The 27,672-nt window shown below is 38.0% G+C and overlaps 2 long non-coding RNA genes across 4 annotated transcripts in view; one reads left to right on the forward strand and one right to left on the reverse strand.

The window, feature by feature from the left end:
* The window catches only part of LOC310903335, a 581,276-nt gene that overhangs the window by 66,729 nt on the left and 486,875 nt on the right, over window positions 1–27,672 (forward strand). The gene's annotated exons all lie outside the window — the stretch shown is intronic.
* The window catches only part of LOC310903337, a 58,651-nt gene continuing 32,962 nt past the window's right edge, over window positions 1,984–27,672 (reverse strand). Inside the window, exons 2-4 of the long non-coding RNA XR_014587467.1 lie at window positions 14,566–14,634; window positions 11,460–11,549; window positions 1,984–2,376 (exon numbers count right to left, since the gene is read on the reverse strand). This is a non-coding gene — a long non-coding RNA (uncharacterized lncRNA). The remainder of the gene's footprint in view (window positions 2,377–11,459; window positions 11,550–14,565; window positions 14,635–27,672) is intronic.

Consider the following 27,672-nt stretch of genomic DNA (forward strand, 5'->3'; position numbering starts at 1 on the left):
AAACCACCAGAAACTGAAAATGAAATTCCAAAAGATACAAAATGATGCAATGACTCCAATAAATATCTTTATATAGCTTATAAAAATACTTGAATCATATTATTTTCTTGTTGGCAGATGTTAACAGGCCATAAATATATATATTGTTGTTCACTGTCCAAACAAAGATAAAAGACAAGTAACTGTTTCCCATCATTATGAACATTTTCAATTCCTCTTACTTAATATAAAAACAAAACAAAACAAAAAAACTCACAAATTCCATATTTATATCTACAGTCAATACAACTGACTGAAATATTTTCTTTTTAATTTCTATTATTATTTCTATTTTTACTGTAAAATTTTATATATGAATATAGATAGAAATGTAGTGTTTGTATATAGGTAGTGATAATATTTTGATATAACATGGAAGGTTAATTGCAAAAACATTTAACTCTGTTTCTATAAAATAATCCCATCTTATTCTTGTTAAACAGATAACAACGATACAATCAAAAAAACCCCACAACATGGTTTTGCTATAATTTAGATTTTACTCAGTGACAGTTGTGGAAAATAGTAGTGTGTGTAATATAATAACTAATTAGAAGAATGAATTACACTCCTGTTCCTTGAAACTCTTTGATTTGGTCAGTTTGACACGTTTCTAAGCTTCCTTTGGTACCTCACAGTTTTATGGAGATGGGGTCAGTACAGATGGTTTTGCTGGGGTAGTTCAGTAAGTCTTAAGTCTTGATCATACTTTCTTCTGAAGAACCCTTTGTGCATTGTTGCCAAGCAATAAATACAGCCTTTGATTATCAGGGTTATAATCAGAAATTATAAAATTGCCACACAGTGTTGTCAGGAAGGAAGTCCCATCGCTCAATTGTCAGTGGGGTGCATGTAATTTAGCCTTTGTCTGTCTCCTAATATGCTGCAGAACTGATCTTTCCACCTTTCTGAAGATACTTGAATTAAAAGCGGTTCCATTTGAGCTCTGACAGGTTTGGTACAGTGCTCCTTCAGCTCTGCGAGGAAGGACCTTACTATTGTATCAGTGGAGTTATGAACGCACTGGGAGGGAAATTTATTTCCAACTTTCTGTGTGGTGGAGACGATCTGGTCCCAGTTGCTGTATCATGTGAGGTAGACAGGTGGCATCAGGCAGTTAGCAAATAAAAGATGAAGGCAGCAGCAGCAGGTTACGGCCTCGGGCACAGCAAACACTCAAATCAGCTGCAGCAGGTTGAGGCCTGAGGCGGGACAGCATGGCTGACTCCTGCGGAAACAAAGCCAGACCTGTCACCAGTGCAGCTCATCCATGAATGTGTGCAACTGGGATGCTACAGAAGCTGTGCAGAGCCTCGCAGTTACAGGTCAGCCATGCCGTGTGTGACATCTGGCTCACTCCCAAAACCAAGAAGTCCCCCAGAAATCTGAATCAGGTAAAGCCTGCTGCTTCAAGGAAAGTATTTATCGAAAGGTGCATTAGGAAATTATGCATTTCAGTACTTAGAGGATTTTTAAAGTTGTATTAATGAAATGTGAAAAGGGAGATGGGTATAAGCCAAGAAAGTGTAAACACAGATGTACCAGGTGTCCCAGTCCTGTGTACCTGCTGCTGCTGCTGAGTGGTGAATGCCTCCCATTGGATCTGTAGTAAAAACTGAGTAGCGTGGGAGACGAGAGTACACAGGATAAGCAGAATTAGTCACTTTTCAGGGTAAAGCATAAAAGAAAAAATTCTTTGCATATGCTTTTAAGGGTTTCTATATTCAAGCAAATGTATATTTGTTTCTCATATGCATATGACTGATAAAAAGTTTTTAGCCCAAGACCTTGTTCATTTTACCAGTATTTGTCTAATAATTATTTTCTTTCTCTCTGTAACCTGTGCCTGTCTTGGATTCTGATGACCAATGTTGGCTGTAATAGCTTTACTATTACTCTTTCAAGCAGAAAAACAAACAAACAAAGCCCTCCTTTCTTCAACCAAACAGAAAACGTAAGAGCTAATGAGACGAGCAGAGCTTTCCATCTTCTAATATTCAAAACACAAGATGTGAATTCCAGCAAGTAGAAAAAAATCCCAGTTTTTTAATTTTGAAAAAACCAAGGCAAGTTGTCAGCACTGAAGCAAGGAAAATAATATCTGAATAAAAGTTCAAGTCCAGGTGAAGCTGTGATGTAAATTACATGAGGGAATAAGCAGTTACCTGTAAGATAATGGCTCAGGAAGAGTGTAGATAGGTACAGACCCTTACCAATTCCCTCAGCCACAGCGGGCTCTCAGTGCACACTGCTGGCCCTCCATGAAAGCAAATGGGGTTCTCCTCTGGCTTGGCCTCTCCCAGCAGAGCTAACCGTGGTTCACCTGGCAGTCACCCTCTGGGGAAGGAAGCAAATGAGTAAAGTAAGCACTAAAACAGTCACTGCAAACTCACCAAGCTCAATGGTAAGAGCTGTCCTTCAGAGAAACACAGTGGTGCATGCAAGGTACCTGATGACAGCTAGTAGAGGTGGCTTCTAACTGGACTGTTTGATGCTGTGCTGAGTCCAAGCTAATATCTGAAATATTAGCTTGAGCTCAGTGGTATTTTAACTGTGATAATGGAACGTTTAATCACTTTAGAGTGGAGGCAAAATGAGCTCTTACCTACCTGTGGTTACATTACATAGTCATAAACATTCAGACTTGTTATTTCTGGCATTGAGTGCCTGAAGTCAACGAGAATATTTCCATTAATATGATCCTGCAGATCAATCCTGAGAGCACAAGTTTTGTTCACTGTAAGCTAGACATCAACAACAACAAAAGTGAAATATGATTCATAGAAATCAGCTGATGTATTGATCTTCATTTGCTGATAGCAAAAAACAAGTTTGCTGTTTTTAACAGTATCCTCATATAAAGTCTTCGAGTGGATCAAGAATCAGAAGAAAGGGTCTGGCATTGTGCCTTTTTTACACATGAAGCTCTTTTGAAATCAGCAGCAGTAAAGCCTGTAAAACTACTAAACTAAGAACTGCATCCAGAGAATCTCTGGGTCAGCGTACCAAGTTTTCTCTTTTCCAAGCATATTTGCATTGGCTAGAAACAGGATAAATTTGACTTGCTGGAAATGTGGTTGTCCTTTTTATAGAGGAGAGAAGAGAGAAATTACTGGTCTCATCAATGACCTCAAAATATTTGGGCAAAGAAAAGGAATAAACTTCTGGTGGAACTGTATAATGTTTTACATCAGTGACGGAAACTCTGCCTGTCTGAATTGATCAGTGGCTATGCTTTACTGTGATTTCTAAAGCAAATGCTGAGGTCTAAGAATTCAGGGTGGCAGTTATGAAACATTAAAAAATCCACAGGGGACAAAAATCTGTACTACTAAACACCAGTAAAGAACTACATAATTACTGAATAATCATTTTTCTTGCAATGAAAAGTATCTTAACTTTTTGAAATAATGCACATTTAACATAGATTGGTATCTCTGAAGCAGATGTCTCCTTGACATGTGCATTCAAGCTGTTGGCGGTGACCTTGTAGGGTGAAGCGGCTTTGAAAATTAGCTTTTCCTCCCAATCTGTGAAAATAATGCTGTACTGAAGATTTAATAAAAGTCATAGCTTCTCATAGAAGCTTATTTCAGCAAAGTAAACTATTAATTAAAATAACAAATGTCAGCTATTTCTCAGCTTGACAGTTAACACAACACAGCTTTTGCCTAGCATGATGTACAGAATGTATGGGAGGTATACCTATAATTCATTTTATCTATGTATGGTTCACTTCTTATATTTTAATACAGTGATAAATTAACAAAAAATGCTGCAGTTTTCTTAGTGGTGTGAGAGCTTGGGGAAAACCCATCTGGCATGTAAACAGCGTATGGCTAAAATGGGGAGAAAAATTAAATTAGGGAATTTCTGAAGGACTTAAGCTTTTCAAAACAAAGAAGAACATTTTTAACCCTGTCACTTGCCCTTTATGTGCCATTACCCCCTGAGGTGGAGCAGATGTGGAGGGATGGGAGAGGAAGTTGTGAGCTATTGTAATGTGTTTTTTGCTTTAAATGAAAAAAAAAGCATGGGCAGGGCATTACGGCTTTGAGTTATATGCCACTGTGAAGGTAAATGCCTCTCAGGAATTGAGGCAGAAGGCACCTGCCGTTGCCTTCTTTTGGAAGTTTAGGTCTGGCAAAAGGGCCTGCTGGACCTTACCACGAGTTAAAGCAACACTAGGGGTTTGGTGTTGCTGTGATGTGTGCCAGGGGTACGGCCAGCACAGGAGGAACTGGCGTGTAACCATGTGTCTTGCCTTTCCTTGCCTGTACATGGGAGTGTTGCAGAGGAACTGATGTGGGCATTTCTGTGGATGCTGTCTTCTTTTGCTGTGCTGATGGTCTGGTCTAAAACCACAGATATTGAACATCCAAGGTTTTGAGTTTTGTTCTTGACTTGCATCTGAGCAACCTTGTTAGGCCTATGTGTGGGAGAAACAGGTCAAAAGTAACCTCTTACCCTGCGGCTCTGTGTTTCTGTGAGCCCAACTCGAGCAGTCCACGCACATGTAATTTCAGCTACAGGCACTACTCATTCGTATGCTCCTAACTTCCTGCCCTCTCCTGTTGAAATCCCAGAACTAGAGAGTACTCTTTGAAAAGCTTGTCCTTAACCTCTGCCACTGGTTTCCTGCCAACAAGGTGTATGGAATACTTTTTTTTTTCTTTTTTTTTTTTTTTTTCTGTCTGAATGGTTTGAGAAATACAGGTAACTCGGCATCTGATGTTTTTGTAGAGTTAACTGCCCCTTGTGGCTGAGAAAGCAAATCACAAAGACAAGCAGAAGGCCATTAGCCAATGTAAATAAGGCGATGGATTTGGAGAATTAAAAGCACAGGTTCAAAAGCAGTCAAAAAACTTACTAACCCTCATTTGTAAAGTTAGTATTTCAGAAAATTTGATGACCAGTGACTAGGAAGTTGAAAAGTCAAAAGCAATGTACATAGTGTGTTTTTCAGGAGGAAAGGGTGTTATTTGCTAGAAAACTGTAACTTAATGTGTGTTTGTTTGAGTGAGGGGCTGCTTTCCTTTTTGGGTGTGGTTAGGAAAAACTTTTATTTATATAGTTAAGCATATGAACAAATGAATTCTGCTGTGTCTGATTTTTACCTATTTATTTTAATCCTGTATTCTGTGGCACAATGCTTTTTGGTCAGGAGAAGGAACATCTTATACGAGCACATCATCAAATACTGATTTTGCAGCTCTGAAATTTCTCCATAAATAGTTGAGATGCAACAGCCACAAAAGGGGAGAAAAACAAAACAAAACAAACCGTTCCTGCTGCTTTTCTCTCTCTTTTTTTTTTTTTCTCTTCATGGAGTGAAGCTGAACCTTTGCAGAAATCCTGAATGATTTGCTATAGCATTTAAGCAGCATTGCACTCAGAACTGACCTGATTAAGCATAAAGATTTTTTTTTCCAGTTGTGATTCAAAGACTAAATTCTTTCCTGTTTCTAACTCAGTGTTTAGTAAGAAAACAAATCGGGAGTTAGATGTTACAGGGCTGCCCATGCAAAAACCCTTCATCTGGCCTTCAGAAAGACACTGAATGAATTGCAACTTCTATGATATAATTTTATTCACATAGATGTGGTAGCACTATTTAGCATTTAAATTTGGGCAGGTTCTGGCCTTGATGCCATGCTATGCATTGCATTAAGTAGAGTCACTTGCATAGAGTAAGAATACAGCCCTTTCACGTTAGCTTTCTTGCATTCTTCCTCTTCTTATTAAGCCTGAAATCTTGTGTAAAGCGCTGGATATTGGGCATTGTTAAAAATAAGTAGTGTATGGAGTAAAAACAATTTTTTTAGTCATTAAAAATGGCTTCTATTGCTCTAAAGCCTTACAATCTTGAGTAAACAGATGGATCTTTTTCTCACTCCAATCAATGTAGCTGTAGCTGACGTAGTTTATACAGCAACGTTGACCGCAACAAAGCAATGGGAAGGAGTCACTGTGCTAGCTGGTAGAGTCTGTCTGCAGAGCAATTCCGCAAGAGGAGGCCAGGAGCAGTATATAGCAGTATGTGGTAGATATGAGGCTTGTGTGGCCAAAGTTGTTGACATTCTCACATTCACAAAGGGAATTTTTGCCTTGTGGGTCTACAAGCTGTCAGACTCCAGGAAAGGATGTGCTCAAGGTACTGAAGTTAACAAATACAGACATTAAAGGCCAGCCTGAGAACTCAGTATCAAGGGATGTGTCTGTGGAGAGAGCTGCATCCTAATACTTGTATTTCTCTGGATATAAATGACTGTTATTGCAGCTCTGTTCTCAAAGGAAGGCCTTCATAAGGTGAATATTTGGTCCTCCACTGCAGACTTTTTGGATATGATAGGGGACCATTTCTTGAAAGCAAAACAACCCATGAAACTTTCACTTAACTAATAATTCATTATTTAATTATGACAATTGTCATAATTGCTTTAATTATGAAAAATTAAAGCTATGACAAATGAAGATTATGACATTAAAATGACAATTTCAAATTAAATCATGGAGTAAGATTTATTGAGATAGAGATCTGAAAATGTTTAGCAAACAAGTGCATTTACAGAAAAAGAAGTATATCGTGTGGATGATCCCAACTTTTCAAATTGCTATGTTCCATCTAAGCAGCAGGAACTGTGTGCATCCTCCCAACAAATGTGAGGTAAAACATGTTGGTCTACATTAAGGTGATTTTTTTTTGAGAAAATACCTGGAAAATAGCAGAAGACAGTACATTTAATTTCACATTTGTAAAATGCATGCACAGCATTAGTTACTATGGCTCAGCTGTATGCTTCACTATAGGTCACAATCAACTAGACACGTCAGGCTGGGAGATGAGTGGCTGGAAAGCTGCCTGGCCGAGAAGGACCTGGGAGTATTGGTGGATAGTCGGCTGAATATGAGCCAGCAGTGTGCTCAGGTGGCCAAGAAGGCCAACGGCATCCTGGCCTGTATAAGAAGCAGTGTGGCCAGCAGGTCGAGGGAAGTGATTGTGCCCCTGTACTCGGCTCTGGTGAGGCCGCACCTCGAGTACTGTGTTCAGTTTTGGGCCCCTCGCTACAGGAAGGACATGGACGTGCTCGAGCGAGTCCAGAGAAGGGCGACCAAGCTTGTGAGGGGTCTGGAGAACAAGTCTTACGAGGAGCGGCTGAGGGAGCTGGGCTTGTTCAGCCTGGAGAAGAGGAGGCTCAGGGGCGACCTCATCGCTCTCTACAGTTACCTGAAAGGAGGCTGTAGAGAGGTGGGGGTTGGTCTATTCTCCCACGTGCCTAGTGACAGGACGAGGGGGAACGGGCTAAAGTTGCGACAGGGGAGTTTTAGGTTGGATGTTAGGAAGTACTTCTTTACCGAACGGGTTATTAAGCATTGGAACGGGCTGCCCAGGGAGGTGGTGGAGTCACCATCCCTGGAGGTCTTTAAAAGACGTTTAGATGTAGAGCTTAGGGATATGGTTTAGTGGAGTACTTAGTGTTAGGTCGGAGGTTGGACTCGATGATCTTGAGGTCTCTTCCAACCTAGAGAAATCTGTGAATCTGTATAGGCCCCCAATGTTACGCGTGGTATTAAAAGCATACCATTAGGCCAAAACAAACAAAGAAAACGTTTGCAAGAAGATGAGAATAAAATGCATTTATGAGTGTATTATCTTAAAACATCGTAATTTAGGGAATTAACACAGATGAATTATTTGCAGTAACTGATCATGTGGACACGCACTGTAGAGCATCTGACATCAGTAATGTCAGGTTATAAAGAAGCTGGTGTACGGACCTCAACAAAAGCTTCAGACAATAAATTTGTTTCAGATTTGCTCCAATTATCCCCAGAACCGCATTGGTCCAAGTATTAAAGAACTTTGGCTAGGTGATTCTTTGTCTACACTGGACGTAAACAGAAATGAATATCCAGAGGGCTGGGACAGAGGTACTATTGGAAGCAGAATGAGGGCCAAATCTGAGACAGCTCGGGCAGCTCTGTGTATCCACACAGAGTAGAGCCAGTGCTATGAGCTTTGCACTGCTGAGGACCAAACCAGCTATCAGACCTGAGTGCTGCATCATGTAGCACATGTGGTTTGTACTAGCTACCACCAGCACCACGGGGACACTTCAGTGGATTGTCCCCAGTATAGTTAAAGTACAAGCTGAAGTTTTTCAAACCTGAATTCTCATAAAAACTCATATTTGAAGCACACAATTTGTAAATAAAAACACTATTGTTCTTCAAGGACATGTTTCACGTAATAGCGTTGGTGTTTTCTGTATTTATTCAGTTACAGATTCGCAAAGAAAATAGGGTCCTCCTTGGAATCCATTAGAAAGTGCTGTCTTTGGCTGATCAGAATTCTGCCTAAGACAGGTCTGTTCTAATTGTGTAATGCTTTTCATAAAGAGGAAGCTGGCCATTTCAAAGAGGGTGCTAAGCTGCAAGAAGGGAACTATAATACAGAAATGTCGAATGCTGCTTTTGCTGTGCCCTGTATCAATATATGCATGTCCGAGTGGGTCAGACAGAATAAGAACTAGCTCAAACATTTGTCTTTGACATAAATAGAACAAGGTTGTCGTGTTATTTCACAGGTTTTAAAATACTGAGTTAATAATGGCTATTGCAGTGCCTGCTTTCACTTGATATGTTCAATTACCTTTGCTGTGGGGGAGTAAGGAGCTTATATTCCATTTTCCTTTCAAGGTGTTTGTCATACACTTTCAGCGCTGAAATTTTGGGTGCTTCTGAGGAGTAACTTTTTTGCCGTATTTTTTTCCCCTTTTCATGTGAGTAAAAGCCGAATGAATAGGTCTCATCATTTTTTATCTGCTTTCCACCCTAGAAGGCAGACAGTTCTACTGCAGCAGGGTCTCCAAATATTCCTTTTAAATGTTTTGATTTATAAAGTTTTGCACTTGTCATAAACAATCCTAATATGTAATTCCTCTGTATGAAAGTAATATAGCCAGAACTCAAATTGGTGGCAAACTGTTTTTATGCATAAAGCTGTTATTACAGGAAAAATGTACTCTGTATTTTCTGCAGGAGAATTTCCCTGTATTTAATTGATTTTGAGGAAAAGTAGAATTTATTCATTAAGTCATAGTTTCTTTGTACTACGTGGTATCAAAAAACTAAAATGTATATGGTATCAGTAAATATTTATCTGAGATATAGTAATCTCCTGACACCAGATCCATATTATATCATAAATTGACACAAAATATATGAATATTTTGGAAAAAAACTGTGAATATACCATTTGCTTTAGCTTTTTAACAAGAGTGTAGTCAATTACATGAGAGATAGAAGTTGTTTTTCCCGAAGGTGGGTTGTAACAAAATATATAGTATTTATAAAGCCATTGCAAGGCATTGGTAAAATCAGAACCAACCCATTTTATAAGAAGCCTGAGTCATTTTCTGTTCAATCAGAATCCCAATCTGACAAGCAGTGATCAGCTTTCATCTCTTTTTATCTCCAGATATGAATATATTTATTTCCAACTCTTTTTAATTCACGTGAAGTAGTGCTTAGATCCACTTGTGAAGATAAGACTGGCTTTAGAAACTGGCATCGGATGTTCCCTTAGTAGGACACTAACCACTTATTTCCTATAACTGTTTCTAGAAACTGTTTCTAGTGTTTCTAGTCACTGTTCTTAGTGTGATGTAGCAGAGGAGGATTCTGGAGACAATTGCTTAAAGTAAGTTGAAACAAAACGTTCTTTATGGGATGTTGTTATAGCCATGGTGGTTAAGACTCAAACTTTCAAAAGTGGCCACAGTTATTGGAATTCAATATGAACTATCTGTGACCTCTGGAGATTTTAATTTGGTATTCCAGACTTGGATTACAAGTCTTTCTTAGTATCTCTGAAAACCAGGCTGTTACTGATGTATTAGTGCATAGCACATATTTAGGTGTTTCTGAGGAGGGACAGAATGTGTTCTTCCCCATTTTTTTTTTATTTTTATTTTTACCTATGATATTATGGCTTCTTAAAGGTGCTCCCAGTAAAACCAATAGGATCTGCAGGTACTCTGCACTTGTAAAATCAGGCTAGGTCTTGATTTTCTAGGGTGCTAAACACCCTTTGTGCTCAGTGAGTCAGAGGCAGTTGTGCTTGCTCAGCAACTCACAAATTTCAGTCCTTATTGCTGATAGGTGCAATTGGAAACACTGGCTTTTTTCCTAGAATGAATCAGGTTTAACACTATGCAGAAAAGGAGAGCTTGTCCTACCCACCCTTTGTCCTCATGCTCACAGATTACTTATATTTAGCTGATATTGCTGGTACAGAATGACTCATTTGGATGCAAGAGCCCACTCTTCATGCTTCAATCACTCTAAAGGCTTCCCTAGCAAGCAGTGTTGTAGCTCTTCTGTAGTGAAGAGAGCCCTAAAAACTATTTAAAGCATATATGAAGTGTCTTTCTTGAGACGCGCATCTTATAATGCTGAGTAAGTGCTGCTCAGTTGTGTTTGGTGAAGCAGTATCAGTAGTGCTCGACAGCTGAGTACTTTTAGAAACTTAAAGAAAAATCTCACTTCTTTCTCTGTCTTTGATGTGGATAAAAAATATTTGTAATGCAACTCCACTAGAGAAATGGGGAAAGTCCTGCTATAAGGTAGGCTTCTATCCTGACTAGTGGATTTAGGACTGTATTTTTGAGAGGGTGAATAACGACAGCTGTAGCTCCTGGCTTGTTCTGTCTCTGCTACTGTCACTGACGCTATTAATACCATCTCAACATTTTTGTTACAAAATGCCAGAAGAAGCAATACTAATAATCTAAAATTAGAGGACCAATCCATCTCCAAAGAAAATCGAGCACCATACCTTGGCCACGTCACAAATAGGGTTCATTATTTTTTGTAGCCAGTTACTTTATCTCCTATTCTAGAACACACTTTAGTGACATCATAAACATCTCATGCTGAAATTACATAATTTATGTTTATAGAGGGAACTGAGATGCATGTAGGGAGGCTGATCACTTTGTGGAATAGCTGTCTCCCTAAAAGTAATGAATTTCTGTGGTCAGCATATATTGTTGATTTCACAGCTTTTATAGATTTCCCTTGCTCTAAAGATTAAATCTTTCCAGCTACTAGACAAATCATTCATTCATTTAATGGATTGCTTATCTTGACAATGACTATTCCTATTTCATGAATATAAAAAAAAATCTGATAATTGGCTCTATTTACTGGCATTTTTTCTAGTGAAGTTTAATATATCTTCTATAGATATTGATTTCAAATGGTGCACACATATCGATTGAAATTAAAGTTCTATGTACTCTGCAGGCATGGCTCTCTGACTAGGAATGATGATAGTGGATCTAGGCAAAATATACTGTTTTAAATGAAACTGACATTACTTAGTTTCAGACAAATGTATTTGCAACTTCACTTACCACAGGATGGTATTGGTAGACAGACTGTCTGAAAAGAGACATGCATCTTTCTCCTGTGAGGCCAATATCAAGACAATTTTGTTCATCTTCCTGTAAATGCAGGGAAGTCAGCTATTAATGGACTTAATTATAAAAGGCACTGTTGGTTTGTGTTTAGCATTATGCAGCAGTAGTAAGAACATTGTATTTTGGTCATCCAGAGGCAATTTAGACTCTGGGTAATACTGTAATAGAATGATAAAGCAAAGCCCAGTATCTCTTTCTTGTTAAAATAAAACCATATAACATAAATGTGTCTTGGAAACTCTGTCAATATTTATCACAGTCTCTATCAAGAAATTCATAACCAATTTTTGCTAAATGATAAAGCATGAAACATCTAGCTTTTATTTTGTTAGGCAGTGTGTAGTTGGGTCTATTTCCATTGCCTGGCATGGGGGCATAGTTCAATGCTAGTGTGGTGGTAGTTTATGAGTTGGCTAGAATAAATCAGAATTATTTGTATTTTGTCTCTCCTGTTATGTGTGATCTTATATTGTGCTTAAATTTGCATGAAAACAAAATACAATTGCCTCCGTTGAATTGTTCCCAACATGAAAGTTGTTTCTCTTCTCCCTTTGGTAATTACTAAACAGGATTTTGTGTTCAGCCTGAGCTGTGGGGTATGGCCAGATGAGCTTCTTAACCCACTCTGTTCCATGCCTTTGTCCTGGCACAGTTTTCTTGAGAAGGCAGCTGCTATTGGCATTGCTGCCTACCTGACTGGGCATTCCTTCTTTCCATTAACGGTGAGACGGGACCTATGGTCTCAGGTGAAAAATGCTAGCTTTCAAATCTCCTTTTAGAGCATCAAAGCTAGCTGTTTCAGTGTGCCTCCTCCTCTGTTTGTTCCCTGAGGACTGGCAGGTATTCTTACCAGCTACAAATGGCTGTGTTTAGTTGCTGCCTTCCAGGAACAGGGAGAAGAAGCATGCCAACAGGTAGTTCTGGTCTCAGCAGGGATTCATGTGGCTATTCATACACAAGGGGCATTAGGAAATAGCTCTATAAGCTGCTCTAAGTTTTGATTTGGCTTTCATTGAAACAATGTTAGACCGGTTGTCTATTTCTTCCTTTTGATAAAAATTGGAAGGTTTAGCTTAACATATAGCATTTAATTTTTACCAAGAGAGTGTTGAAGATTAAAACAAAGATATCTTTGACTGTCTCCAATTTTGCTCAGCATTCTGTTTAGATACTGGCTCATTACTGAAAGCCTGTTGTTGTTGAAGAACAGCATTCACTACCTGAATATTAACTCTAACTTAAGTTTGATCTGGCATGAAACCTTTATGTAGAACAGCCTGATAATTCTTATTTTGAGTTGGTTAACCAAAAGGGAGTAACACTGCAGCAATAGGTGGCAGAATTTAGCAGCTTGTAAAATATTTTTTTTTTTGTTGGTACATTAGTTCCTCTAATAATTGAATAATCTGATTCTTCAGCCTTTGATAATAACATTTCTTTTTAATAACTATTTTAGAAAATTGGCAATATTGTGTATCTTGGATAAGAATAATTAATTTCAGAAGAGAGAACTCAGATATGGTTAGCTTACTATGAACACATAACCTGAATTGAAGGAAAGATCTCTGTTATGAATTGAATCACAGTAAAACTTCTGCAACTCTTGCATTCTTCTGAAGGTGTTTGATTCAAACACTGACATAAGCTGACCTGGCTTAGTTTGTGTGACCTGATGGGAACACAGTTGGAGGTGGTATGGCTGCAGGCATATTGAACATTATTATTTCACTATCAGAGCACTTCACTTAATATTTCATCCACCAGTTTATAAATGAAGCATTTATCATGGGGAGGCTGTTGTGCTTCAAAAGATTATGGAGCTCAGTTTTCTTCTACCTCAGGCAAGAATCCTATTTGTTGCTGTGTATTTTTACCAATGGACCATGAGTCTAGAGTTTTATTTCATGTCTACTTAATAACTAACAATTCGAACTGTAGATCACAAAACAGGCGCTGCTGACTTTCCTTTGCTAGATGCCATCACTTCTAAAAAAAACCTTCAATACAGAAACTAGTATGAGTTTCTTTCTAAAAAACTATTTTCTTCCAAAAAACTAGTTTTTTGGTCATAAGACAGTCCCTGCCATTGTGTTTTTGGTATACGCAAGAGGTTCCATTAAAGCATGTCAATATTCACCCTAGTACGGCTGGCAGCATTTTTGGCTTTTAATGGGGCATAGATTGTTTCCAGAATCTAAGGACTGGAGGACTGCATATACCCTTGTCTTCCTTAATTCTTGGAGGTGGACAAGACTTCAGATCAGAAGTCAATAGGGTTTGAACTAATCGAACTACTAGCCTTGGGATGATGGGTAAAGAAACATTGATTTTTATGCTAGAAAAATGCATGTACAAGATAGATTTCTACATTTGTTCTTTACTATTGCATTGACAAAATAAAAAAAAATAAATCCACACCTCTTTGTTTTTCATCAGGCAGAATTGTGTAGTACACACAAATATTTGCCACCTTGCCTGACCTTGTCCCGAGGTATTTACATTTTGGAACCCATTTAAATTTTCTTGTTGTGTTGGACTTTGAAGTATTTGACAGTGAAAGAGATTTTGTTGACATACCAAATACTAAATATTACGCTTAGTTTTAACTGCTTATCATACTGTATATGCTGCATGGAAATGAGAAACATTTCAACAACTTGACTTCATCTCCTGCTTGTTTCAAGGTAGGAGTATATTTATTTAAGGAAAAGAATAAACCACCAAGGTTCAAAATATGAAGCTTAGTATACCTGAGCAAATAATAACAAGCCCTTTCCTAGGTAGATTTCAAAGACCTGTGTTTGTCACTTAACACTCCTTGCCTTAAGAAAAAAAAAGAAAAAAAACACAAAACAAATAAAAAAATGGCAAAACCCAACTGACCCATGTCAGTCGAGGCATGGACATTTTGCAAGATGAGGGCACATTGGGCAGCTAGTCCTAGCCTGTACTAGCCATGACAAGTGTCACAGACACAGGTGTAAAACTTCAGAATGGATCCCTTATCTTAGGTTCAGTAAAAGAATAACACTTCCCTTACCTGTGTTTTCTAGGGTAGCTGGATCACATCTACTGCCTCTATTGCACCTCAGAGTTCTCTCTGTTTGTCCTGAGATGGAAAACAAATAAGCACCCACTTAAACCTCTGGATAAAAATGAGTGTCATAGGTATACCTCCCTCACTGTGGCTACTTGTTTCCTCAAGTGGAGGCAGCTGCCTTTCTGGGTTATTAAGAGGCCCTCGTGCTCCATTTTAACTCCCACAGGATAAGAGATGAATTCATACTGGTTTATTTTAATATGTTGAAACTCCAAAGTAAAAGCACAACATAAAATAAGCCAACTGAAAGAAAAAGTCCCAGATGAAAATTGGGGAAACAGGGGAAGCTGAAAGACAGTAGTAACTGCAATAATAAACATCTTAACGGAAGTGCAACCCAAGTGAGTTTTGCTATAATCCTATTGAACTCATAGTTGACCAACTGCTTACCTAAGTTATAATGTCTGCCAGAGATCCTAAGCAAGGCTACAGCTCCGCTGCATTGGGCAGTGAGCATGCATACAGTTAGGGGAAGTTCCTGCCTTCGAAAGTTCATTTTCTAAATCAACCTGGAGGGACACATTGGCCCAGATTTACTAAAAGACAATGAATGATGCACTGAATCCTTAAAGGTGTGGGTTTTGTATTGGTAAAGTTTTGCATACTTTAATCTCTGTGGTAGCTTTTTGTAATTGATATACATGAAAAGATGAAGAAAAGTGCTGAAGATCGACATTTAAATATCGTGGATCCTGCTGCTTCTTTCACTACAATAGTGATAACAAAAGTATCTTCTGAGGTGACCTGCTTCTCATTGTAAAACATATGCTTGTTTTTGTCTTTCTTTCAGGATATTTTCTGATAAGTCTTATTAAGTTATTAAGTACTTGAAGTCAACTGTCCCTCATTTGGTGTTTTAGTGCATGTTCTCTCAATGCTTTAGTTAATTGCTTAAAATTTTGCATTTCAACATCTAAAATTTTTTAACAGAAATTAAATTAAAAAGCTAATATTGAAGATCAGCAAACCAAAGTGAAAAATCACACTGGTCTTGTGAGGTTTTTCATAGAAGGAATATTCTACTACATGCATAAAATATGCTTTTTATAAATTTTTTTATTTTTGTTTCCTTAGCTGGTTCAGTGCTTTAGCCTCCTGTCTTTAAAATGAGGATAATTTAGTTCTTTTTATTTTGCTACCTATTTTGCGTGTACGGTCTGTGGGACAGGGGTGCTCCTCCACGCTGAGCGGAAACACCAACAGCAGCGTTGAGTCCTACTGTGCAGAACCTGTTAGAATGTCACAGGACAGGGATTTCTGAGCAGAATCAAGCTGTTTGATGTTCATATGCTGTTTAGAGGTTCTGCTTGATGGTTTGCGTGGGGATAAAGGAAGTATAAATAACATTTGCTTGAGCATCTGTTTTAATTTCCCCTTTTTCTCTGTCTTTGGGTGAGAAATTTCTTAAAATATAGGCTGGAGGCAGTGGGAAAGGGATGTGAAGATGAGAGAGGCTGTGAGAAAGGGGAAAGCAATTAAGAGTTCTGTGGGCTAGGGATAAGGCTTAAAGCAATTCAGGGACTGGGAAAGGTGAAGGGGTGGGAATAGGTTTAATTTAGATTACAGGACTTCCAGGCAGGATAAAGATTCAAGACAAACCCTTGAGGCTTACTAGCATGTCAGGAAGGGAATGTTAGCATCCCTGAATATAGATGCTCTCTTAAAGAAGAACGGTCTATTAGCAAAGGAGTTGCGGAGTCAGTAATGGAACCACAAAGGTCAGGTGCAGTGCAAACCATCCAGCTTCAAAGGATCTCTGTATGATCAGTGTTGGGGTAAGAGCATGAATAAACCAACAAAAGAGCTGCATACTGTGATGGCCTTGTCCTTTACGTGTTTCCCACAGGACACCTCAAAAGCCATGAATCCTTGCTTAGGGTAAGCCGTTAAGGCTATTATAGGAACTGTTTAGAGCTCAGAAGTGATGTGTGAGGACATGAAACTACTGGGTACCTGATTAATAGCTTTCTTGCACTGCACTGGCATTGAAAGCCTACACTTTCTGGCCTTCCCTGGGTGTCAGTCCAGGTTTATCCAATATGATGTTGACTCCTCTCTTTCACTTTCCTTCGTTCTTCCCTAAATGTCATCAGGAGGGAATTAGTATAAATATTCATGCCTAGGAAATAATAATTGCTCATTTGCCTTTCTGAAACATATAACTTACTGTAAAGCAAACCAGATTAATGCAGATTCAGAATAATACTGTGTTGTTCTAGTATATTGAAGAGGAACAACACAAGTCCATTTTGAAAGTTAACCAAAGTCACTCAGTGCTTTGGTAGTTACTTTTCATGTGTTGTTTGTTACTGAAGTAGACACATAGTAGTGCTCCTGTCCCAGATACATAGATGTTGGTACCCAAAATATGATGGATGTGCTGCAGCCACCGAAATGGTAATGAGAGGTTCTTTTTTTTCATTCTCATTCTTACTAGTAAGAGAAAGAGATTTTCTAACTAAGTAAAAGTGGGCAATGTGGTCACTGTTTTGTAGTTAGGAAGAGGAACATCTTTTGAAGTTAAGTATAATAACATGCCTAAATTTTAAACTCTTGCCTAGGCTTAGTTTGGGAACAACAACAAGACAAAACCAAAAGCCAAAAACAAACAAACAAACAAAACTAACTCAAAAACCCCTTACTATTTCTGAAAACTCATGGATGTTACAAATGTCCTCCCTCTCTGGTAATAATCTGTGTGTGGTACTTTCTGCTTCAAAATTCAAGACAAAGCCCAACCAACTATTCAAAAAGAAGTTGCCTATTTACACATACAAAATGTGCAAGATATCAGATATGTGAATCATTGCTGAATTGATCTAGGGAAGGTAAACAGCCTGTTAATGAAATTTTCAGATGATACTGAATTAGTGATAGTTACAAGCAATGCTCAGAGTGGAATAATAAATCATTCTAAGACAATTAGAGTTAAAGGAAAAAAATAAATTGAGATTTATCTGGGGAGAGGGGAGGAAAAGCAAATTATAAAAAGAAAGGGGTATGGAAAGATGGGAAGAAAACAATGTGAGAGAAGGATGGGAAGGAAAAACCCTAATATACAAGGGAAAATGGCTTTTTGATTGGATGTAAATCAATAAAAAAATTATCTATGAGGCAAAGGTGGTAGAAATACAGGTCTTAGTGTCAAGAAAATAATTTACCCTAATGGTTAAAAATAATGTCCTGTAACTTAAATTTCTGTGATACCAGAAGAGCCTACCAAAGCGGCAAAATATCCAGTGCTGGAGATTTTAAAAAGTAAACTGAAGAAAGTACTAGAAGACTGCAGGAAGCAATCTTGCATTGGCAGAGGAACACTCTGTAGATGACCTAATAGGTCTTTGTCATCTCCAGCCTAGGTTGTATATTACATGATTTGATTCATAACAGTCTGGAAAGCAGACATTTATTTGTCATACAAAAAATAACCTCTAAGCATCAAATTAGAAGTTTATTACTGAAGATTACAATAGCTCCTTTGAGAGAGGACGTGGAAGTGCATTCTGCTGTGTTGACGACATATTTATTGGCAAAAAAGGTAGATGCCCCTTTCTCTCTGCATCCTGCCATCTCCTCACATATATTCATTTCATCTGTACAGTTGTAATAAAGTTTGTCCCTGTATGTTCAAAAGCGCATGCCAAATTTAAATTGGCCCATATCATTTGGGATTAGGGAAAAGTGCAGTTCCTTTATCAACACCTGGAGGCTACTGAATTTGAAATCTTGCATACGATTCAGTGCAGTTCTAGTTGAGCGTAGCCAGCCAGACTTCATTACCATGTTGTACCTTGAAGATAACTTGGAGTGTGGTCCCAAATGGAGCTACATCTTGGCAGTCTGCTGCTATAGGAGTTCAAATGGGGCATACAGAAAGAGACTTCCCCCCACCACTTTTTTTTTTCCCCCCACCCTGCATAGTGTATTTTATCAACAAAGAGGGGACTCTCCCCAGAATATGTACGATCATGACCAAATGAAAAATAAAAGTCATGCTAAGTGTATTTTAAATGTCTGGGGAGATGTCTGTATAACAGCTTATGCAGTCATACCAAAAAGGAAAATTTAGCAGAGAAAAAATATTAGAAGTTTCAATTAATTATTTAGATAGCTGTGTAGACATTCATTATGCTTTATTTCAATTTTTAATTATTAACCTTTGTGCTTAAAAAAAAGGTAAAAAATCCATCTGCAGAACTGTTGGACCCATGTTTCAATCAAGCAATAAAAATTATATCAATTAGCTAGAATGTGATGCCCTGTTACAATACTATTACAGAAATATTTACTCCATGTTTGAAAACTGGCATGCTGAGATTCTGAATGCTTTGGTCTCTTCTCAATCAAACTTTAAAAAATAACATCAAGTCATTCATATTTATTTTCCTCCAGAGGAATTTAGAAAGTCTGTCTTTATATTGGGTACAGAAAGGAATAATACATTGTTTTTCCTCATCTGCAACAGAAAATAAGTGCAGTATGACTGTTAGTGTTAGTAAGGTTGTGTAAGAACATTATTCATACTATTCTGAAATTTCCCAATATCATGCATGGATCAGTTTGAACCAATTTAAGTTCTGTAGTTTCTTATGGAGCAGGTTCAGCCTTAAAAGCTCCCAACTTTTGACTGAGTCATAAGCAGTGGTTAGGAGTAGTCCACACATTCTATTCAGTATAGAAAGTTCTTTGTAGGCATATCTTTAATCATGAGACCCTTGACTACTCAGTTTACAGCTCTTTGTTTCTCTGTACTGGCAGTGCTGGTGTAGAGACAGACAAGAATGTTAGCCGTGGTTTTAAACCCACGTGTGCTTGTCAGCTTTTGCTGTCTTTAGCCATATCTCCAAGTGCTCTTCAGTGCTACTAAAAACTACTGTACACCAGCTGGATTTTGAATTTTCTGCTCTCTTTTAATCATAGAATCATAGAATATCTGAGTTGGAAGGGACCCACAAGGATCATTGAGCCCAACTCCTGGGTCCCCAAAGAACCACCCAAAAAGTCAGACCATGTGTCTGAGAGCATTGTCCAAACACTTCTTGAACTTCAGCCAGGTTGGTGCCATGACAACTCCCCTGGGGAGCCTGTTCCATTGCTCAACCACCCTTTCGGTGAAGAACCTTTTCCTGATATCCAGCTTGAACCTCCCCTGTCACTGCCTCAACCCATTCCCTTGGGTCTTATCAGTGGTCACCAGAGAGAAGAGATTAGTGCCTGCCTCTCTGCTCCCCCTCGTGAGGAAGTTGTAGACTGCGATGAGGTCTCCCCTCAGTCTTCTCTTCTCCAGGCTGAACAATCCAAGTGACTTTCAGCCTCTCCTCATACACCTTTCCCTCTAGACCCTTTAGCATCTTTGTATCACTCTCTAACAGCTTTATGTCTTTCTTATACTGTGGTGCCCAAAACTGTACACAGTACTCAAGGTGGGGCTGCACCAGTGCAGAGTAGAGTGAGACAATCCCTTCCCTCGCCCGGCTGGCAGTGCTGTGTCTGATGCACCCCAGGGTACGGTTGGCCCTCCTGGCTGCCAAGGCACACTGCTGGCTCATGTTCAGCTTGCTGTTGATCAAAACCCCAGATCCTCTTCTGTGGGGCTGCTCTTCAGCATCTTGTCCCCCAGTCTGTACGTATAACCATATATGTATAAGGGTTGCCCCTCCCCAGGTGCAGAATCCAACACTTGCTCTTGTTAAACTTCATATTATTGGTGATTATCAAGCTCTTTATTTTGTCCAGATCTCTTTGCAAAGCCTCACCACGCTTGACGGAGTCAACAGTTCTGCCTGATTTGGTATCATCCACAGACTTGCTCAAAAAACCTTCAAGTCTTTCATTCAGATCGTTTATGAAAACATTGAAGAGGACTGGTCCTAAAATGGAGCCCTGGGGACTCCCACTAGTGACAGGTTGCCAGCCTGATGTAACTCCATTTACAAGAATCCTCTGGACCCTACCCATCAACCAATTGTTCAGCCATCTTATTATGCTTTTAGCTAACTGTGTTCTGGTCATTTTGTCCAGAAGGATACTGTGAGAGTCAATATTGAAAGCTTTACTGAAATCCAGAAAGATTACATCGACTGGCTTCCTTTTGTCAACTAGATGGGTGATCTTGTCGTAGAAGGAAATTTTTTTATTTTTATTTTTTAGACATGAACGGTGTAGGCCTGGCGACAGTCTTCTGCATTGGCACTCAGGGAGGGAAAAAGTGGACCTAGGTGACTTCAGAAGGGCCCAGCTGGGCCCAAGGGTGCCTACTGATAGAGCTGTGATCAAATCCCAGCCTCTGTGAGGAGAGTCAGCTCTGCTAATGAGGCCCTTCCTTGCACAGGTGCTTTATATGTACAAATAATAGCAGACTTCTTAAAAAATATCTCACTTACTTAGTGGAGAGCAACACAGCTGCTGCCTAAAAATAAGTAAAGAAGGAATGTACTTGAAACATTTCAAGTGAGGGGCTTTAATGATCAACTGTATTTAATATGTGTGGAATACGCAATATGCCATACTGTGAGACAGCTCTCTTTATATGGGCTTATAGCCACCCAATGTTCCCCACATGCTATTTTTGTTCTTAGTTTGATAGGGTACTTTAAAAAGTTTTTATATATTTATTTATATGTATTTGTTTAGGTATTTAATATATGTTTATTATTTATTAACTTTAATTTTTTTGCACATAATTATGAAAGATTTGTCTTTCCCCTATGTGGCACTGTGCGTGTGTGCATTTCACTTATGTAGCTATAATCCATGTTTACTTTTATTTTATTTTATTTAAATGTTATTTATTTAAATTTTATTTTATTGTTTCACAGTAGCTACTGTTCCTGTAAGGAGCACTAACTGTGGAGTTTTACTTGTAGGTGGCATAAATTGATGCCACTCTGTCTGTAGAAGGATGAAGAATAATTTGTCCCAGCTTCTGGGCATTTTGAGGCTGTTGTTTTATGTTTTTTTTTTGTGTATATTTGAGTGTGCTTTGTGCTTCCACGTTAAAATTTAAATTAAAAGAGAAACCTGGAGCAATTTAATGTTCCCAGTATTTTTATTTATTTATTTATTTATTTATTTATTTTCAGTAAACGAAAAGGTCTGGCCATGCCTCTGCTGGGCTGGCTATTGCTGTTTTGATCCATCGTTTGGCATCCTGCCTCATGTGATACTCTAGGCATGTGCCATATTAACAGTTGTATAAAATTTGTCCTGCAATTTTGCCTGTAGTAGAGAGGTTCCAAACAGCTGTAAGGATTACCCTGTGACCCAGGAATATGTGAATCAGATTCTTTTGATATGAAATTGGAGACCCAAAATTATGCTTGTGGCTTTTCCATAATCAATTGTATTTGTGATATGCAGAATGTTTTGAAATCAGCAATCATATTGAGGTTGGACTAGATGATCTTGGAGGTCTCTTCCAACCTAGACGATTCTGTGATTCTGTGATATTGTGACATCAAAATGTGAATCTTGTTTTAAGCCAGTGAATAATATTGTATAACAGAATCTGTGACGCATATGGGCGTGAAATATTTCATGAGAAATTGATCATTTTAGAAGTCCATGGAAACAGGTCCACCTACCTCACAGAGCTTATCTATATTTTAAATGTCCATCAGTAGTGATAGGAATTTGCACATTAGCCTGTTGGTGTATATAAGTCCTCAGTTTAGGACACCACAGGAATACCTTCAAAACTAAGCATTACTTAATGGGTGCAAATGTACTAGAATATGTTACAGAGGAAGCTGAACACTATTGTCTATTTCTGTAAGAGTCTGAGTGCTCTATACTGTCTGTATGGCATTGCAACTGTTTGATTTCCACCAAATCACTCAAAATTAGTGTAACTAGAGTAAGGAAATGGAAACATCCTCTGAAAGTGCATTGTGTGCACCTTTATTATTTAAAAAAAATGTTTGCAACTTTTCTTTTTGAATGCCTGTATTTAAATTGTTCTGCGTCAACAGAATTGCTGCTCATTCTCTGTCTTTGAAAGGTATTCAGATAATTTTAGTTGTAGTTATTGTTTGAATGATCTGCTTCAATGGTGCTTGCTGCTTGCTTTGTAATTCATTGCTGCAGGTGGCTCCGACTTTAAATTGCATCAGTCTTTATTTGAAGATAATCTTTTTGAGCAATCTGAAACAACATTCAGCCATTCCAACTATGCCCCTCATATTTAAAACAACAGATTCCTGAGCTGCTTTGTCTGTTCTGCGGTGGAAGCCTCATCGTATATGCTTCTTTATATTATACCTCTTATAGTTGCTTTGGTATCCTGTGTATCAACTACATGTGGCTTGTCCACACAGTTCTAGCTATGGTTTTAAGTTTATAATGCATTTGTTAAGAAAGCCAGAACCGCAGCTGGTGTGAGTTAGTATAGCTCTCCTGAAATCAATAGGGCTCTGCCAGTTTCCACCATTTAATGATCTGGCCATAATAATGTAATATTACTAAAGAGATAACGCAGTGAAAAGGAAGCATTATACTGATTCAGCTGGGGCGGCGATTAGATTGGAGTACTGCTGAGCACATATTGTCTAATATTCACCTAATGGTTGATATCTATTTCATGGGACCCAATTTTTAAATCTCTACTAAGCAAAATTAATGAAGTTAGCTTTTCGGTGTAGTAGGGGGACTTTTTATTATTTTTTAAACTCCAAATCTTTACCAAAACACATGGTCTTCTGTTCGAATAAGATTAACACACAAAAGCAAGTTTTGCCCATTTGTCTGCTTAGGATCTGGCACCAAGGTTCTGGGTTTTATTAGCGTGATTGGAATTGAAAAGGTAATTTTATGAATGCTCTTTGAAAAATCCCAAAATGTCTTTCTAGCAAATTTTTTGTGTGTGTTTGTGAACAGCCATTTTCAGGGTGTGATTCAGTACAAAATGCAGCTGGTTTACATTGTGAAGAAAACATATGCAATGTTTCCTGACTGGTCTGTAGAATAACACATACCTTTTGTTCCATTTCTAAATGCAAATAAGCTCTCTCACTCACTGTGTAAATTGAGATTACTTTGAAGAAAATGTTATTAGGAATAAAATGTGTATGAAAACAGAATAACAAGTTTCACTTCTGAATGTGCAAAGATTCATAATATATTGATCTAACTGTACTACGTCCATGTTTTTCTCCTGTTCAATAGAGAAGATTAACTAAAGTGGTCCTTTTTTCAGGTAACTTCTCATAGCACTGTGATATCAAGTGCAGATAGTATTATTGTCTCTTCTTTGGTATGATTTTATATCATTTTTAATCTTTTCCATTTCTACGTCCAAATTAAAAAAGTCATAAAGTAAATTATTAATTAGTCATTTTTTTCTTGCTCAGTTCACTTCTAATTTAATGTCAGTCAAAAAGATGATTTAATTTTCTTGCTTTTATCTTCTAGCACATGCTAATACTGAAGCCAGTGCTTTTATTTTAAGATCTAATGTCTTAACATGACTACAATATATGCACAGTGCTATGCATAAGCACTTAGGCAAATTGCTGCCAGCAGGAGCACACATAATGTCCAGGCTTGCATGTGGGGTACTGGATAAAAGTCTTAGGAATACCATCTGTGATTGCTTAGATATATCTTATTTTCAGAATTTATTCCATAAGTCTTTTCCTGAAGTTATAGTAAAAAGTGAAGTGTTGAGCCTCTGTTTACTGGATGCCACTGCTCAGTGTAGTTTTATTTATTTTTTCTATTATTTTTTTTCCTTTTTAAATTGAGCAGCAAAAAAAAAAATACGTAAAATTAAACTTTTGAAAATAATATGAATTTTCAGATCTCTTTTCCTCAGAGTTGGAAATGGCACTATCTCCTGGCCAAGTATACTTGGTGTTGCTTGAAAAACATTTCACAACTTGATCATTTTTGTTTGAAATTATTTTTTTTCCTTTTTGTAATTAATTTCAAAATTAAAGATATGCATTTTTTTGATTACAATGTTGTCTTTTATATTAGAGATTTACTTTATATTCACTTCTTTCAGAAGAGCATACATGGCTGGATGAGCATCTGGCAGTGTACTCAGTTTAGGTGTGGCATGCAGTCTAACAACTCAAGTTCACCCATACTTCCCCTTACTCTGTGGAGAAATAAACTGGACAATGCTTCTCCTGTCTCAGCTAAATTCATGTTTCTAATTCTGCCTTGCTCAGCTCAGATGCAGGGAGAACAGCCACCCATTCACCTTTCTTACTGCTTTACTTCCATGTAACAAAGAGCTTAACTTTTTTGTTCTTTATCCTTGATAGTTATTTCTATATATAGCCTATGTTTCCCCATAGTTGCACTAATAATAATGAAGCTTGGGTGGACATATGGATGAAATCACAGTGGAATAGGCAAGAAAACTTAACTGAATGCTTTATTGGCCCTTGACACTCACTTTTACTTCATCTGCATAGAGTGTGCTTATGCATATGACTGTGAAATTTCACCTTCTACTGGCTGCTTTGAACATAGTTGTCTGGTTGCTGGACTTTAAACTGTCAGAAGTTTTCAGATGCATTTTTCCTGTGTCTCAGAAAAAGTTAGTAAAACATAAATTGGTTATCTACACAATCAAAGAACAGAAATGTATGAAGGCATTTGTAGTATAAATACTACCTGTTAACATGTTCTATCTTGACAAAAAGAGGATGATTTTATTTTCTTGCACCCTAGGTAGTAAAATGGTAACTACAAAAGAGTCTTCACACTTTCTAATACTTCACAACAATTGCGTATAACAACTGATGTGATAGCATATCAAACCAAGATGGGGTGATCCCCCATCCCTTGGTTTGATATACTTTCAGCTTCTTTAAAGGCTCTTGAGATCAGGACCCCTACAGAGTCTTTGAAGTTTGTGTATTTCTTTCACTAGAAAGTGAAGCCTTGGCTTTTAATGGCAGCTCAGCAAATATCTCATCAATATTTAAAGTGTCAAGTGTACCTCTATTAAAGGTACCAATCACAGATCAAAGATACTAGCACTGAGGTGCAGCATTTCCTTCAAAGGTCTTTGCAGTTTAGCTTTTCCTTTTGTTGGAAAAGAACTTTTATTTTTAACATGCATTGCTTGCACAAGTCTTAAACACGTTGTTTGACAACAGTGGGGAATTAAATGTTTTGTTACCAGAGCCAGAGAGGATGATGCAGTAGTTTTTGAAGAGCCCATCATGGTTGCTTAAGAAAGGAGAATGCTTGGACAAGCCTTTTGCACATTCTTTCCACCTTTCCTGAGTTGACCAAAATCTATTACAGTTAAAGGTAGCAATGACATACTTTTCAATGTGGTCAAGAAGAATCCAAGATGAATGAAAATTTAGTGACATGAACAAATAAGCTGTGAATGGTTCTTTTGGGGACTTTTCTCTTTCAGTGAGGAGTTAGGACGTTTCTTCTCCTATTTTTGTATCCTCTGCTTCCTTCCTTCCGCTCATTATTTAAGGCTTATGAATATGGCTGTGAAATCTAATCCCTTTATTACTCTTCCAGCTCTTACTGTGTTTTTATTTTTTAACATCTGTTAAAACAATTACAACAGTAATTACAGTAATAAGGATTCTGAATATTTTGTACTTGTGGTTTATCTATTCCTATGTTGTAATCTTGGTTGGCACGTACCCATAGGCACCATGTAATGTCAAGGTGTCAGAGTTTGAATGATGAATGACTGAAGTGATGGCTCTTTAGAAAAAAGAGGGAAGTTTGGATTAGGAATGCTTCATAATTATGTGAAGGAAAAGAAAAACAGCAACTAGAAGGTTAGAATGAAGAAGCTTATCAGATGACTCTTGTAAAACGTACAATATTTTGATTTCATCGGTTGCTACCTCTTCAGAGTGCCCTGGGAGTAATAGCAAGGTCTAAAATAGGTGTCACTAGAGTCTTTTTACTCTGAAGGCTGAATTTCACTGAATAATATTTGTCTCCCTGTAAAACAAACAAAAATTTGCTTTCCTCTACCAATTTGTAAACTTCCCAGCTCAGTGCCTCAGAATACAAGTAAACATTACAGTGGGATAGATGTCAGTTTATACTTTTCAAAGTTGGTTGCAGAGCAGAGTCTAATGCTGGTATTGTGTAGGGGAAGCTTAATACGGTGGAAAAGGTCACTCTACTGTCCTACCATGCGAAAGGCTCTTCATTCATCACTGTTCAAATGTGACACATGTATGTATTGCATTTCAGATTTTTTACATTTGGATATTCGTTTTCTGTTCATGTGGATTACAGACAGCAAGAGGTATTACCAGGTGACCAATTTGCTTTGAAAAAATCTGTGAGCATTAACATAGTAATGTGTTTTTAAATTCTTGTTCTTCTTGCAAATGGGGCCTGGATCTGCAACAATCCTTATTCACATCTGTCTGTCTTTCTGTTATACTGTTGTGGCTTGCATCAATTTGTGTTCTGGGTGACTGAATATAAACTACCAACTCTTGTTCGTCTTTACAGACATTTTACCCAGGACCCCTGTCTCAATGAGGAACAAGTAGAGATGGCAGGATTTTGCTCTTGCCTGGCAGTACCATACACAACATTGCAACCATTTGAAAATAAACTTTCAGACTGATAGTGGCTAACATTTAGTTCTTCTGCCCCTTTCCCTTGTGCTGGAGTTGTTCACTGGCTGTTTAATCAACATGGCAAGGCTGTAAATAAAACTGGCAGTGGAAATGCTGGCCCAATGCTGTTAGCAGCACACCATTTATATCCTATCAAAACCATTGAATTGGCTGTATGCCCAGGAATAGTAAGGAGTATTCCTGCTCATGGCTGCACCTTGCATTTGGAGGAAGATTATATGTAAACTGACAGCCCGGTGTAAAAGTTCCCTAAATTCATTTTCATTGGGAATAGACTCTACTTCTAAAAGCAAAGTGTCCAGCTGTGATCTGACTACTTCTAGCGATGGAGAATCCAACATCACTGGTGGAAGGTTGCTACCCCCATTTTTATTTATTTATTTTTACCTGGCAGTTGAGATCTGCACTTTATTTTGAATTATTTGTCTTTCCTTCAGCTTCCAGCTTTGAAATGCAT

The sequence above is a fragment of the Anser anser genome (genome assembly GCF_964211835.1).
Source record: "Anser anser genome assembly, chromosome: 8".
NCBI lineage: Eukaryota > Metazoa > Chordata > Aves > Anseriformes > Anatidae > Anser > Anser anser.